This window comes from Macaca thibetana, chromosome 17 (assembly GCF_024542745.1).
Source record: "Macaca thibetana thibetana isolate TM-01 chromosome 17, ASM2454274v1, whole genome shotgun sequence".
Lineage (NCBI taxonomy): Eukaryota > Metazoa > Chordata > Mammalia > Primates > Cercopithecidae > Macaca > Macaca thibetana.
In genome coordinates, this window is record NC_065594.1 from 39,541,716 (window position 1) to 39,557,342 (window position 15,627).

The window sequence follows — 15,627 nt, forward strand, 5'->3', positions numbered from 1 at the left end:
ATGACTAAGTGAGAGATTTAAAAGTAGAGAGCTGAACATTATGTAAAATAAACCTTCATAATGTCATAGCATCACATATTATCACCATCGTGACACCAATATAAAATATCGTCAAGTTCTTTAGTCATGGGGAATGAAAGAATGAAATAGTGTAGCATGCTACAGCACTAAACAATTTGATACTATTAAGGTTTCACACATGCTGTCAGCCAGGTCACAATAAGGGTTAAAACACTTAGCAGTTGTGACACTTTGTCTTGATAACCTTATTAATCCTTCAGAGGCATTAGAGGAAATAGCTAACAACTAAGAACAAGTTATAACTAAGACGGATGTGTTTCATCCACTCATAATCCCTTCTCAAGTATTCAAGGAGCTGTTTCCACTAAAACCTTTCAGATCCTCTTGTGTATCATTCATCTGTAAGAATGTTGGTGGTGTTTCTGCGTATTCTAAGGGGACAGCTGTTTAATAAGAATATCTTCTTTTTTTCCTCTTCCCAACTAGAATCCGAAGCCCTTTCAGGGCAGGACTTTCTTGTTCACTTGTTCAACCTACATTCCTACCACCTGGCACTGGGCTCCATATACAGGAATTGGAAAATGCATTTAATAATAAGGGTGGAAATATTTCTGAGGACACATTTTCTAAGTGAGGGAATGAATAAGACTTTTTTTCTCTCTTTGGAAAGACTATGATCTTAAGACTAAAATATGCATTACCTAATTTAATATGTCTATCTCTTAGCAATGTTTTTAACAGAAAGCCACCATATAGCTCTGTAATTATGTTGTTAGAGTATGTAGAAAAGAGCCAGATTATATTATTTAGTTTAAATCTTAGAGATATTATTACATATTAATCGTTTTTTCTTTACTGTCTCCAAGACATTTTTCAGAGGGGTCTACATAATGTTAGGTGAGAAGTTTTATACAGAGGCAGTAAACACAGTGTATCACACCATCTTTAAGAGTGAAGTTACATGAGGTTTTTCCCAAAAGTAAAGACCACCATTTGTTTGTTAGCTCATTCATTCACCAAGCATTCATTCTAGACTCTGGAACGTAGCAGTGAATAAAAGTACTTCTGCAAAATAAAATACGTACAATGTAAATTTTGTTAATTTCTGGGGAAAATAATAAAACCAGGTAAGGGATATAGGAAGCTTCACATAGAGGGGCTTTAATTTTAAACAGGGTGAGCAAAGAAGGCTTTACTGAGAAGGTGACATTTTATTCAAGACCTGAAGAGCTTAGGATTCAGTCTTCTGGGGGGATGAGCATCCCATGGAGTAGAACAGCAAGTGATCGGAGGTAGGAGTTAGTCAACAACCAGCCAAGAGGCTAGTGTAGCTGGAGCTGAGCAAGACAGGGGAGAGCAGACCAAGGTGAGGTCAAGGAGGAGGCCCATTGTATAAAACTGTCCTGGCCATTTCAATAATTTATTTATTTATTTATTTATTTATTTTTAAATTTTTTTTTTTACTCCAAATGAGGTGGGAAGCCCCAGAAGGATTTTGAATGTTGTTACATAGGCTGAATGAACTTAGACTAACTAAACACTGTAACTTATACAGAATTTAGAATAACTAAACTAAGTTAAAACTATTTAGTTTAGTTTTAACTAAACTAAATTTAGAATAATTTAGTGGCTTATTAAATAAATCACAGTTAGTAAAGAAAGAATGTATGTTTAGACTAATATTCTAAATTCTTTGAAATGATGCTTTATTATAAACTTCCCTTGGCATTACTATTAGAAATAGATTATACAAAATACGATATTTTATGCAAACCTTAGGTGCAATAAAATTTTAAAAGATTGTCATATTCAGATAATGTTATAATATTGATGTTACTTTCTTTTAATAGTCATAGTGTAGATGAAGTGGATAGAGACAGGCTGTATTTCTGATGCAGGTGATCCTTACAGTCTCAGGTATAGGCACATTTTCTTTCCTGGGTATATGTATATTGGCACCAACAGCCCCTGTAGAAAGGATCACTCATGATTTGATAAGCACAACTGAAAAGTGTCAGCAGTCATCAAACAAGAAGTCTTCCCTTTTGGAGGAAAGATGTTTGGAATCCTAGGAATCTCTAGTTTTCTTACTCACTAATTCTGTGACAATGCAGTTTCAGTAACATAATGTAAGTGGACGCTTTCTACACAGTGCTAATGCTATTAACCATACAATAAATTTCAGTGTATTTTTTTTTTTTGTCATTCTGAGCACTTTACCTTTAGCTCTAATATCCTGTTAGAGCATCACAATATTTATGTCTAGAAGGAACCATAAAGGTCTTCTACTCCAGCCAGTTGATCTGAAGCTTACCTACCAACTAAGTACAATTTGTAGCTTTGTCAGTTTTGAACAACCAGAGAGTGAGATCTTAACTATTTTCATGATGTTGTTAATGCCACTTTTGGAAAACTGAGACAGTATACTATAGCATTAACTTTTCATTACTTAGACCAAAGTACATTCTGGGGCCAGTTAGGAAAAAATAATAATATCTTTTAGACATAACAGCCTTGCAAATGTTGAAGACATCTCAGATGTTTGCTGACTTTTCTGGCACTCATCTTCTGATCCTTTAGCTAATCTTGGTATAACATGACTTTGATTCTCTTCATCTTTATGGTGACTCTCCTTTGAATGTACTCCAGTTTACCTCTCTTCTTGAAGTGTGTGGTTTAGATGTGGTTTGATATAGAGGCATAATTGAATGGAATTATTATTTCCCTTGATCTGGACAAAATATTCTATTAATGTAGCCAAGAATTGCATTAGCTTTTTTGGCAACCACTATTCAGTGCTGATTTATATCAAGCTCCCTGTCAATTAATCCTCCAGGGACTTTTTTATTTATTCTCTTGCTAAGCTATGCCTTTGACATCTATATAAGTTTAGTTGCTGTTTGGAATAAAAGAAAAGACTTTACTTTTTTTTTCCTAATTAAATTTCATCTTATAAGTCCAGTGTTCCACCCATTGGGATATTTTGGGATCCTGATTTTATCATCTTTCAGGAATTAATAGCTTTAAGACTGAACTCACTAGGCCAGTAATTTTCTAAAAAGGACTATTCTTTTGAAGATTGCCTTCTGAAAATATGAAGGAAATCTAAGAGACAGTTCATAATGAAGGTTAAGAGAACAGATCTGCGCAGCAGCCACACCTCATTTCCAGCCCTAGCTCTGTCACTTTCCAGGTAGGTTTATTCATTTGGTTAACAAACCGAACTGCTACTGTGAAACACATTATCCTAGGCGCTTAAGACTCATCAGTGAATGAAACAGACAAAAATACTTATCCTGGAGGAGCTTACAGTCTAGCAGGAAAAGAAACCTTTGAAAAGAAATATATGCTCTACAATCCTTAATTTTCTTAACTGGAAAAATAGGAATAAATATATTACTTTATAATATAGTTTGTTTATCAGGGTTCGCCAGAGAACCAAAAGAATGTGTATGTTATAATAAATAAAGATATTTATTATAAGGAATGAACTCATATCATTATAAAGGCTAAGTCCCAAGATCTTCATGGTAGGTTGGCAAGCCAGAGACCCAGGAGAGCCAATGATGTAATTCCAGCCTGAAAAATAGCAAGCTCAAGACACAGCAAGAGCCAATGCTGTTTGAGTCCTAAGTCAGAAAAAAACTGATGTTCACATTTGAAGGTGTTCAAGCAGGAGGAATTCCTTATTACTCCTGGACTCTTGGGGAGGGTCAGTCTTTTTGTTCTATTCACATCTTCAAGGGATAGATGGGGTTCACTGTCCTTATGGACGGCCATCTGCTTTATGCAGTCAACTCATTCAACTGTTAATCTCATCCAGAAACACCCCCATAAAAACACTCAAAATAATGATTGATCAAATATCTCAGCACCCCATTACCCTGTTGATTTCACACATAAAATTAACCATCACAAATAGTGATGAGGATTTTAGGAGTCATTGTACATAAAGGGCTTAGCACAGTGAGCTCTTAAGAAAAGATAGCTCTTATTTGCATGAAGTATTTTTTCAAACCCCTCTTCAGTATTAGGAATAGAATCAGAGCTCTCCAATACTGACACAGTAGTTTTAGTCCTTTACTGATGTGAGAATCTGTGTGATGTTTCGTCTTGGGAAGCAGTCATACTTATGTAGTGCATGATCAGCTAGGTTATTTCTCTGCTAATGCCTATTTCAAGACTCCGTGAAAATATGCTCTCTGCCTCCCATGTATGACACAAGGGAATGACCTACAGACACCTTGCTACCATCTGGAGCAGCCTATAGTGATGAAATACTCATGAAGGGTCTTTTATTATTTTTTGGCAGTGTTTCCTTTTTAAAGAAAATATTACAAAAATTGGAAAGGTTTTGGAAAAACCGAAAGGTAGATTTTTTTATACCTCTCCTTTGAATTCACTGCAGGAGTAGTTCACTTTACTTACAGTGAGCTCAATGAGTAACTGTCATTTCAGGGTATGCCTGACTCATAATACTGTCGAATAATTCATACATGTAAAAATGACAGTCGTCTCATTTACTTGTTATGCCAACACTTGTCAACCTCAGCAACACCTTTCAACCCTGTTAATGTGGTTTAAATGTGAGAGATCTAAAATGCAATTGAAGTATCCTGCATTTGATAGTAAATCAAATATGAATTTAATGTTGTACTTAAAGACAGCATATTTAGTAAGTCCTGAAGTAAAAATGGCAGATTTTATGATTTGACTGTAGTGAGGGTTTTATTGGGATTCTGATTATCTTTTAAAGGTTGATATCTAATGATTTTTAAAAATTGCATTTGAGAAAAATATTTTGGAGTAAATTATATGGAACTGAATTAATGGACGATAAAAATAGTTTAAAGAAAAATTACTTTCTAAAGAGAAGACAAGGATTATCGAATCATGAACATTATATTTTGTTTTACTTTTTATTATAAAAAATTGCAACTATTCTCAGGGTAGAAAAAATAACATTATACCCGTATATCCATCACTTATATTAAAATGTATTAATATTTTATAATATTTGCCTCATCTCTTTTGAACTTCGATTTTAAACTCACCCTCTGTATTTTTAAAGGATTATTTAATTTTAATTTTTTTTTTGAGACAGAGTCTCACTGTCACTCTGTCACCCAGGTTGGCACATGCCAGTGCAGTGGCACAATCTTGGCTCACTGCAACCTCCAGCTCTTGGGTTCAAGTGATTCTCCTGCCTTAGGCTCCTGGCTAGCTGGGATTACAGGCGTGTGCCACCACGCCCAGCTAATTTTTGTATTTTTAGTGGAGACGGGATTTCACCAAGTTAGGCTGTCTCGAAATCCTGAGTTCAGGTGATCCATTTGCCTCGGCCTCCCAAAGTGCTGAGATTACACAGGTGAGCCGCTGTGCTTGGCCAAGGTATCATTTTAAATAGATATAAAAGAAATCTTAACTTTTCCAAGTAAAATGCTACAAGTGTGGAACATTTAAAGGCAGAAAAATTTTACATTTATTTTCTAGCATATGGGAAAATTGATAGCTTCTTTCTGTGTTTTAATGATGAGTAAAGAACTAGGCTGCTTCTATGGTTTTCTCTGGAATTTTAAAAAATCAATTACCCATAAACTTACATTCTTCCGAAACACATGAATGTGATAAGAGTCTCAATGAGCAAAAGCAAAGTGTGCTGCTATTCTAGAAAGCATTTGGCAAAGAGACTCCAGGACAAGTCTTTGTACAAAAGGGAAGTGAGAACTGGCTGGCTGTGTAGTAAGTGGATATATGGTCTCTGGTGGGAGGCAATGTGGCAGTGTTAGGGCCACGTGAATGAGGCATGAATTGTAGGTCTGATTTTTAGCAGTCACATGCCTATGGTCAAATCACAGCCGCTCTAAACCTTCAGTGTTTCCACATCTGTAACATGAATGCAATAATGCCTGCTTTGCAAATGTGTTGTGAAGGTTAGCTACACAGGTAAAGCTTTGTTGTACATACTCAATATTGGCATCTGGTGGTTGTTGTTTTTTGAAACAGTGTACTAAAAAGACCATTCATGGTGTTTGAAGTTATATGTAGGTGATGTAACAATCCCTCCTGCTCACTTACTTGCCGTGTGTCCTTGGAAATGTCCCCCAGTCTCACAGAACCTCTGTGTCCTTAGCTGGGAAATGAGTCTAACACTATTTATTCCATGATGGTTAGTTTTATGTCTCAACCTGACTAAACTAAGCGATGCTCACATAACTGGTATACATTCCTCCTAGGTGTATCTTTGAGAGCATTTCTGGAAAAGATTAACATTTGAATCAATAGACTAAGTAAACAAGATTGTTCTCATTAATGTGGTTCAACGTTAGTCAATCTGCTTAAACAGAAGGAGAGCAAAGTCTGTCTTCTTGAGCTGAGACATTCAAATTCTTCTGCCCTTGGATAAGAGGTTCTTGTTATGCGGTCATCGGACTCTGGGACTTATACCATTCCCTCCAACATAGAAGCCAATTCCCATGAATGAATGAATGAATGAATGAATGAATGAATGAATAAATATATGTGTGTGTGTATATGTGTATATATGTATGTATGTGTGTGTGTATATATATGTATGTATGAGTATACACACACACACACACACACATATATATACACACACATATATATGTACTTATTGGTTCTGTTTCTCTGGAGAGCCCTGACTAACCCATACTTTCACAGCATTGTTTTTGGGGGCAAGTAATAATGTTCGTGTAGCAGACTCATTATTGAAACTCTGTTCCTAGGAGTCTTGTTTTCTTGACCAATTTCGAGCTTTCAAGTTACTTTTGCAGTTTAAAAATATAGGGTTTAGTCTTCTTGATGTTTTTGCCAGTATTTGGATAAAGATGTAAAGGTCGAACGTATCAAACTTGACAATAGCTAAATTAGGTTCAGAAGTTCTCAGCAGGCTAGAACTATAGTTAAAATGAACAAAACAATTTATATGGAAAAAAATTGAACAATATAGTAGTTTTATAAGCTCCTTGTGAGCCAATACTGTGAATGACTATTCAATTTTTTAAATTCCATTTTAGGCTAATTAATTCAGGTGCAAAGCGTAGATTCAGCAATATAAAGGTTGTTCTGTATTCAGATTGGTCAGATGACAGCTAGAATTATGTGTCCTTTTTTTAAAGCTAAATTCCACACTTTACAAAGGACATTGAAAAGTGAGGTAGGGGCCAGGTGTGGTAGCTCACGCCCGTAATTCCAGCACTTTGGGATGCCCAGGAGAAAGGATTGCTTGAGCACAGGAGGCTGAACTGCCATGATCCAGGACCGTGCAGTCCAGCCTGGGTGGCAGAGCAAGACCCTGTCTCAACAAACAAAACAAAACAAAAAAAGCTAGATAGGGTTTCTTAAGCTATGGAACATTTTGATCAGATAATTCTTTGTTGAGGGTGGCATGGGCAGTCTCCTGTGCATTTTTAGCACATTCCTGCCTTTATCCATTAGATGCCACTAGAACTTCCATTTTCCCACCCAGAAAGCCAACAAAAATGTCCAGATATTGCCAAACATCTCCTGGAAGGCAAAATTACCCTGGTTGAGAGTGCCTGTGCTGCATGGTATACAAAGGAAGGTAAAAGGAAAGTAAAAGGCTGAGAAAGATAATCACGAAGAATCATAAGGGTAGGTGTGTCTCATTCCTAGAACTGTCCCAACTCAATTTTATTTCGTATTAAGTTTCTCTGTCTTCATCTGCCTTCCCATTAAATTTATCTTTTTGCAGTCAGAGATTGTGTTTCGTTCTTTTCGTTTTTAGTGTGCAGAATAACTCCAACTCCTAGTGTACTGTAGACTCTCAATGTTTTTATAAGATAAAGTAAACTAAACTGAAGAAAAAAACGACGGGCAGCTACTAAGGAGACATTTTCTGATGGTACTTGAGGAGCTGCCAAAGGAAGATCTATTGGATTACTCAATGAAAGAAAGAATGCTTCTTCAGAGGGCAGAGCTAATAGCAATGAATAAAAGTTATGGAGGCATAGATTTCACCTTATTTTAAGGTCAAAATTTAATAGGATATTTATACTTATTTAGCACCAATAATCCTTGAAATTACCTTGATTAGCATTGAAATAAGTGTATTTTATAATAGAATTGTAAATAAAATTGTCTCTTTAACAAAATGGGAATTAGGGCCACTGATCCCCAACACTGTTGAAAATCCACATAGAACTTTTGACTCCCCACAAACTTAACTATTAATAAACCATGTTGCCCAAAAAAATCAATTAACACATATTTTGCAATTTACACATATTTTGCAATTAACACATATTTTGCAATTTATATGTATTATATAGTATATTCTTGCCATAAAGAAAGCTAGAGAAAAGAAAATGTTATGAAGAGAATCATAAGTGGAAATACATTGTAGTATTGTATTGTATGTATTGATACCACAAGTTTAGTCATTTGTTTACCAGATGAATCTCTGAAATAGCGGGTAACTGCAGCTGCAAACCTCAGTCTATGATACATATCAAGCAATTCAGGGTTTTTTTTTTTTTTTTTTTTTTTTTTGCAATACCGTGACTTATCTGCTTCTCAGAAGCACTTCCAGCATCACTAGTGGCATTTCGTATGTGTTCCATGTTGTAATGCAAGGTTAAAAGTATTGCACTAAACAAAATGAAAAATACACGAGAAACACAAGAGATCACATTTTACTGCAATTTATTAGAGGAATGAACTGCTCATGCAGAAATGATTAGTGTCACAAAGTATTTTAAACGGATACTGGCAACACTTGAGCTCACTGCAAGAACAACAGGAAGTGACTATGAATTGATTACTGTTGTACAGTATGTACTACAGTTAAGTTTATGCGGTCATGATTTAATGCTGCATCTTTACATTTGTTTACATTTCTCTCCACCATGAATGGTGCCATGTACAGTTTGTGTTTGGGTGGGTGCATGTTTCAATAAGTTTTAACTTTGTATAGTGGATTTGTGTGTATTTTATGATAGTAGATGATAAAATAGAGTAATATCTACATAGATTTTATGCATTAATGCATACTTACCTTTTTCTTATGTTTATGATATTCCTAGTCTAGGTGGTTTGTGTGCAACATTTTTCAAATTGTTGCAAATTTCAAAAAAATTTATATATTTTTATGTTATATAAAATGTATTATATATCATATGAAATATATTTATATTTATATATTAAATTTATATATATATTTATTGAAAAAAATTCACATGCAAGTGGACCCACATAGTTCAAAACCAAGTTGTTCAAGAATCAATTGTACAATACTATCAGAATTCTGAGGTATATTACATACATGTGTAGGATACAAAAATATTGATCAAATACAAAATTACTGATTTCCCTACTTAAAAATCTATATTTATACTCATGCAACTATTAAATAATTGACAATATGGCAAGCACTCAAAGGCATAAGAAAGAAATAAACTAAAAGAAGAGAAAGGACAAAAAATATCTCCTATATGCATATATTTGATAACTTATTAAAAATGAGTATTGAAAATGATACTGATACAAAGTATTTATCAAGTGCTTATTTTATTATAGTCATTGTGTTGTGCTTTAAATATAGTCTCATTTAATCCCTACAACACCTCAATGAAATAAGTGCTTTTATTTTCTCCAATTATATATGAAGAAAAAAATTTGCAATTACAGAGAGATAAGCATTTCAAAAGAAACTAATAGAACTTATAAACTATGTAGTGCTTTCAAAATTGTCACTTCAGAAGGAATGTACTGAATTTTTTTTTTTTTTTTAATTTATTTATTATTATTATACTTTAAGTTGTAGGGTACATGTGCATAACGTGCAGGTTTGTTACATATGTATACTTGTGCCATGTTGCTGTGCTGCACCCATCAACTCGTCATTTACATCAGGTATAACTCCCAATGCAATCCCTCCCCCCTCCCCCCTCCCCATGATAGGCCCCGGTGTGTGATGTTCCCCTTCCTGAGTCCAAGTAATCTCATTGTTCAGTTCCCACCTATGAGTGAGAACATGCGGTGTTTGGTTTTCTGTTCTTGTGATAGTTTGCTAAGAATGATGGATTCCAGCTGCATCCAAGTCCCTACAAAGGACTCAAACTCATCCTTTTTTATGGCTGCATAGTATTCCATGGTGTATATGTGCCACATTTTCTTAATCCAATCTGTCACTGATGGACATTTGGGTTGATTCCAAGTCTTTGCTATTGTGAATAGTGCTGCAATAAACATACGTGTGCATGTGTCTTTATAGCAGCATAATTTATAATCCTTTGGGTATATATACCCAGTAATGGGATGGCTGGGTCATATGGTACATCTAGTTCTAGATCCTTGAGGAATCGCCATACTGTTTTCCATAATGGTTGAACTAGTTTACAATCCCACCAACAGTGTAAAAGTGTTCCTATTTCTCCACATCCTCTCCAGCACCTGTTGTTTCCTGACTTTTTAATGATTGCCATTCTAACTGGTGTGAGATGGTATCTCATTGTGGTTTTGATTTGCATTTCTCTGATGGCCAGTGATGATGAGCATGGTACTGGTACCAAAACAGAGATATAGACCAATGGAACAGAACAGAGTCCTCAGAAATAATACCACACATCTATAGCCATTTGATCTTTGACAAACCTGAGAGGAACAAGAAATGGGGAAAGGATTCCCTATTTAATAAATGGTGCTGGGAAAATTGGCTAGCCATAAGTAGAAAGCTGAAACTGGATCCTTTCCTTACTCCTTATACGAAAATTAATTCAAGATGGATTAGAGACTTAAATGTTAGACCTAATACCATAAAAATCCTAGAGGAAAACCTAGGTAGTACCATTCAGGACACAGGCATGGGCAAAGACTTCATGTCTAAAACACCAAAAGCAACGGCAGCAAAAGCCAAAATTGACAAATGGGATCTCATTAAACTAAAGAGCTTCTGCTCAGCAAAAGAAACTACCATCAGAGTGAACAGGCAACCTACAGAATGGGAGAAAATTTTTGCAATCTACTCATCTGACAAAGGGCTAATATCCAGAACCTACAAGGAACTCAAACAAATTTACAAGAAAAAAACAAACAACCCCATCAAAAAGTGGGCAAAGGATATGAACAGACATTTCTCAAAAGAAGACATTCATACAGCCAACAGACACATGAAAAAATGCTCATCATCACTGGCCATCAGAGAAATGCAAATCAAAACCACAATGAGATACCATCTCACACCAGTTTTTTTTTTTTTTGAGACGGAGTCTTGCTCTGTCCTCCAGGCTGGAGTGCAGTGGCGGGATCTCGGCTCCCTGCAAGCTCCGCCTCCCGGGTTCACGCCATTCTCCTGCCTCAGCCTCCCGAGTAGCTGGGACTACAGGCGCCCGCCACCTCGCCCAGCTAATTTTGTGTATTTTTAGTAGAGACGGGGTTTCACCGTGTTAGCCAGGATGGTCTGGATCTCCTGACCTCGTGATCCGCCCGCCTCGGCCTCCCAAAGTGCTGGGATTACAGACGTGAGCCACCACTCCCAAACGGAATGTACTGAATTTTGTATTTATTTTAATATTTCAATAATATCAGTCTTGTGAACATTTTTGGATTGCATTCAGGGTCATTTTTTCAGTTCAATATTTGCTGTGTACCTGAATGTGTATCTAACCAAACTATTAAGCAGGTGACTCATCGATAGAGAATTTCATTCTTTGATTGCTATATGGTTCTTAGAAACACATTTCCGCTCTCTTTTATCTGACAAGGACTTCCATTTTATTGTCAGTATGAGGACAAATTCAAAATACACATGAGGTTTCCCAAAATATCTTAAAAATAGTACAGAAACTTGTATCTATGAGATTATTTTCAAATTATATTCAACATTCATTTAAAATTTTCCTTAGCATTCTTACCTGTGGTCAAACCTTACAACTAAAGTATCTTGAGGTGTAGGGAGTATCTCTGTGTGGAGGAGTGGGCTCTGTGAGAGTGCTGGCAGACACTGCCTGGAGCAAACACTAATGCAATGGAGGCTTTTTGTTTGTTCGTTTTCCTTGAAGAAGAGTAGCCTGAGAAAGACAATAGTGTTCCAGTCTGGAAAGCCATATATTAATTAATGATATTTCCCATTAAATTAAGGAGAGGACAAGAGGGTTGAATTCAAGCAGGATGGTTTAGGTTGCAAATTTTGAGGATGATAGGGCATTTTAACTGTAAAGGCTAGGAGACGTTAGAATATATTACTGAGGGAATTTGAGTGTGACAAAGTTTCTTTCATATGACAATCTATTGGCATTTATTTCTAATTATTATTGTCTCTTTGCTACTGAAGTTATTTTTGAATGAAAAGCATTCATTCATGCCATATCTCTTCTACATAGAATTTTTAGATATAAAAATTAATTTAAAATTTATAGCGTTTAACCAGGGGTGAATAAAACTCAATTCTGCAACATTTATTCATATAAAGACCATGGTCCTAATTATCTAGGAAAGTCAAAGAAGGCCTAAAGAGACCCACGTGGCTTTTGTAGATTTATTGTAGGAACTTAGGTGTCTGCCTTTTCTCTCCATGTTTTAAGTAGAGTTGTCAGATTTAGTAAATATAAATACAGGATGCCCAGTTAAATATGAATTTCAGATAAGCAATGATTAATATTTTAGTATATATCTGTCCCCAAGACTATATTCTTATCATAAAAAATGTTATTTATTGTTTACCTAAAATTCAAATTTAACTAGGCATCCTGTATTTTATCTGGCAGCATTAGTTATGGGGGGGGCATATGTGGATTAATCTTGGTGCTAACGAAGCTTAAGTTTTCAGGGCTACTCACTGGCAGGCTTTTGTTTAAATCTAATGTTGTCTTTGTAATTTTCCAGTCTTTTCTTTGAGAGCCTTCTTCCCAATTATATAAACCTGAGACTCCACAAAATTTAGATATGCCCCTGCAGGGGAAGTAATATGAGGAGACAGTCAACAAGGTGACAGAAGAAGTAAATTTAGCAGGCTTGAGGAGATTGTTGATGCCCTTGTCACTTTCGGAAATTATTTTCCAGGAGATAATTAAATAATCACTGGGCCTCGAGGCATCTTTGTAGTTGAAACTTGACTGTCATTGTAAAGGGAAGAGACAGGAATAAGTTTTCCCCTTTGTTGCTATAGACTAAGAGTGAAAACTTCAATGCTCTGAGAAAGTCAGTAAAATTTCTTTTTCCATGGATACAATCAGCAAATGAAGACTCAATAATTTTGTTTCTACTTACCAAATTCAACTCTTCAGGTCTCATAGACTTTAAATGCCTAAAGGAAGTTATAAAATAAAAAATGAGAATGGCAAACAAGTGTCTTCCAGAAAAGCAAATCTGGCTTTATTCTAAGGCTCATTCACAAAAAGGCAAAGCTAAATGTTTATCTCCCTCCGTGATGCAGTGTCCTCCTTTGTGTAATAAATCACGGAAATGACTCAGCTCCCTTACATTTAATAGAGACTATGAGGGTGATAATCCTCTTTTTAATCACTCAGGACACTGCCTGATTCTTAGAGTCCACAGTTTTGGGAGTGCTATTGATGGGAGTGCTATTGAAGTGCTGTTGGTTAGATTTTCAGGTTAAATATTTTGTGGCTTCAAGAAGCACAAAAACGATGTAAGGAAGTTCACCTAGGTGCCTGATATGGATTAAGGGAACTTCTCTTCATTCAAGAAATTAATTCAGCAAATATTTGCTGTGTGTCTCCTAAGTGTCAGACACTGTGCTAGGAATGGGATTGTTTTGGGTTTTCAGTACTTAACTGGGAATTAATTGATGGAGGGAGCAAATGCTTTTAAAGCACAGAGCTATTTAGACTCCATAAATGAGCATTACATATTTGGCATAATAGAGCCTGCCATATACTATATATACTGGATAATTGTTCTCAATTTTTTACAGCTTTGTGCCATTGACAAGACTTCCACCAGTGTATATGAAATATACGCGCCTGCCCAATGGATGTTAGGCTTGATCACATGCCTTCCCTTGGCCCCTGGAATGTCAGTGTGCATGATGTAGAAGAGGCTTGAAATGTGTTTGTGTGGTCTGGCTTATCTTCTAGTACTACTGTGACCCACCATGGAAAGAACATTCACCTGATAGTCACCAGTCATAGGAAAATGATAAACACAGTAAAAGGAGAAAAATCAGTGGTTATGGTTGTAAGCCATTAATATTTGGGGTTGTTTTTCATGCAATATTATGATGGCAATAGCAGATTAGCATAGACAGTAAGACAAGTATACAAATAAATGTAAGTTAAGATAAATTGAGATGTGTTTATAGATGCAAAATGCAATATGATTTTCAGTGGTGGAAAAGCATACATTTGATATGGAGAAATATTTGGGAAAAGCCAAGTTTGAGGTCAGCCTTGAACAATTTCAACAGGCAAAAAATATCATCGGAATTAATGAATACTTCAAGTAATCTGAAGCTTTGTAGGTGGTGCAGAATTGGTTCATCTTTCAAAAGCCTTTCTATGTTGGGAAACTGAATATGGTATTGACTTCCAAAGGGGGCATTAAAGTGTACCTGAGTGTGTTGACTCAGTCCAGTGCCCTCTGGACTTTCTGAAACCATCCCAGAGTCTTTCCGAAATCTTCCCATCCATGGATGGGGACTGGTGGTAGATACCCTATGGCCTGATGCTACTTGCTGATACTCTCCAGCATTCTGTAGTTAACCAATATAGCAGCCAAAGGCTTTCATCTGCTCCACCTGGAGAATCTTAGATTTTAGATTCTTTTGAATCCCTTTTAGATTTAACAATTATTTATTCCAAGCTTCTTATATGCAGTTTATTTTCCATATATTTTCTCTCTTAATCTGCACAGAAACCTTTTGCATAGTGTTACCATCTCCACTTTACTTACAATAGATCTGAGGACCAGACAGGTTATAAAGGAAATGCTCAGGTTACACAACTACCTACTCAATGCCTAGACCAGGACCCTGACGTGAACATTAGGCACCTGATCTACAATAGGAACCTGGTCTTATTAAAAATCTTTATGGGACTTTTCTAGAAGCAATTCCAGAGTATACAGGATGTTGTTGAGCACCTTTATATATAAAGTAATAATTATGAAATCTAGGTTTATTCAGTGAATCTAACTTTTCTAGAGGAGGCTCTAGAAAGTTGCAGAGTAAGACTATCCAGAGCTAATCTGTGTTTACTGGCTTTACTTCAAGCTATTCTAGTCCACACACAGCTCTCAATTCACCTATGAAGTTATTGAAATTTGGCTTGAGATTTGAAACTTGGTTTTGAGATTCTCAAAGCATCTTTACAATTAGAGAGTAGAGAAAATTATTCAGTGATTGACCTGATGAATCATTTTCTTCCTGGGGTTTTCAGTCTTCTCTTATTTGCTTCTAGGACTTTTATTCATTGTATTCAAAAAGCTTTCACTCTTCTTTGCATCACAAATAATATCTTTCCCTATGCAGAGTGTTATAAGCGTTATCTGTTAAAGCATACCTGTTAGAAACCTAAAATTGGAATTCAGTGCCTGGAAGCAGGGGGTCCTTTATAGATAGCTGAAGACTTTGAAATTAGTTTTTCCTTGTGATTCAACAGGTCT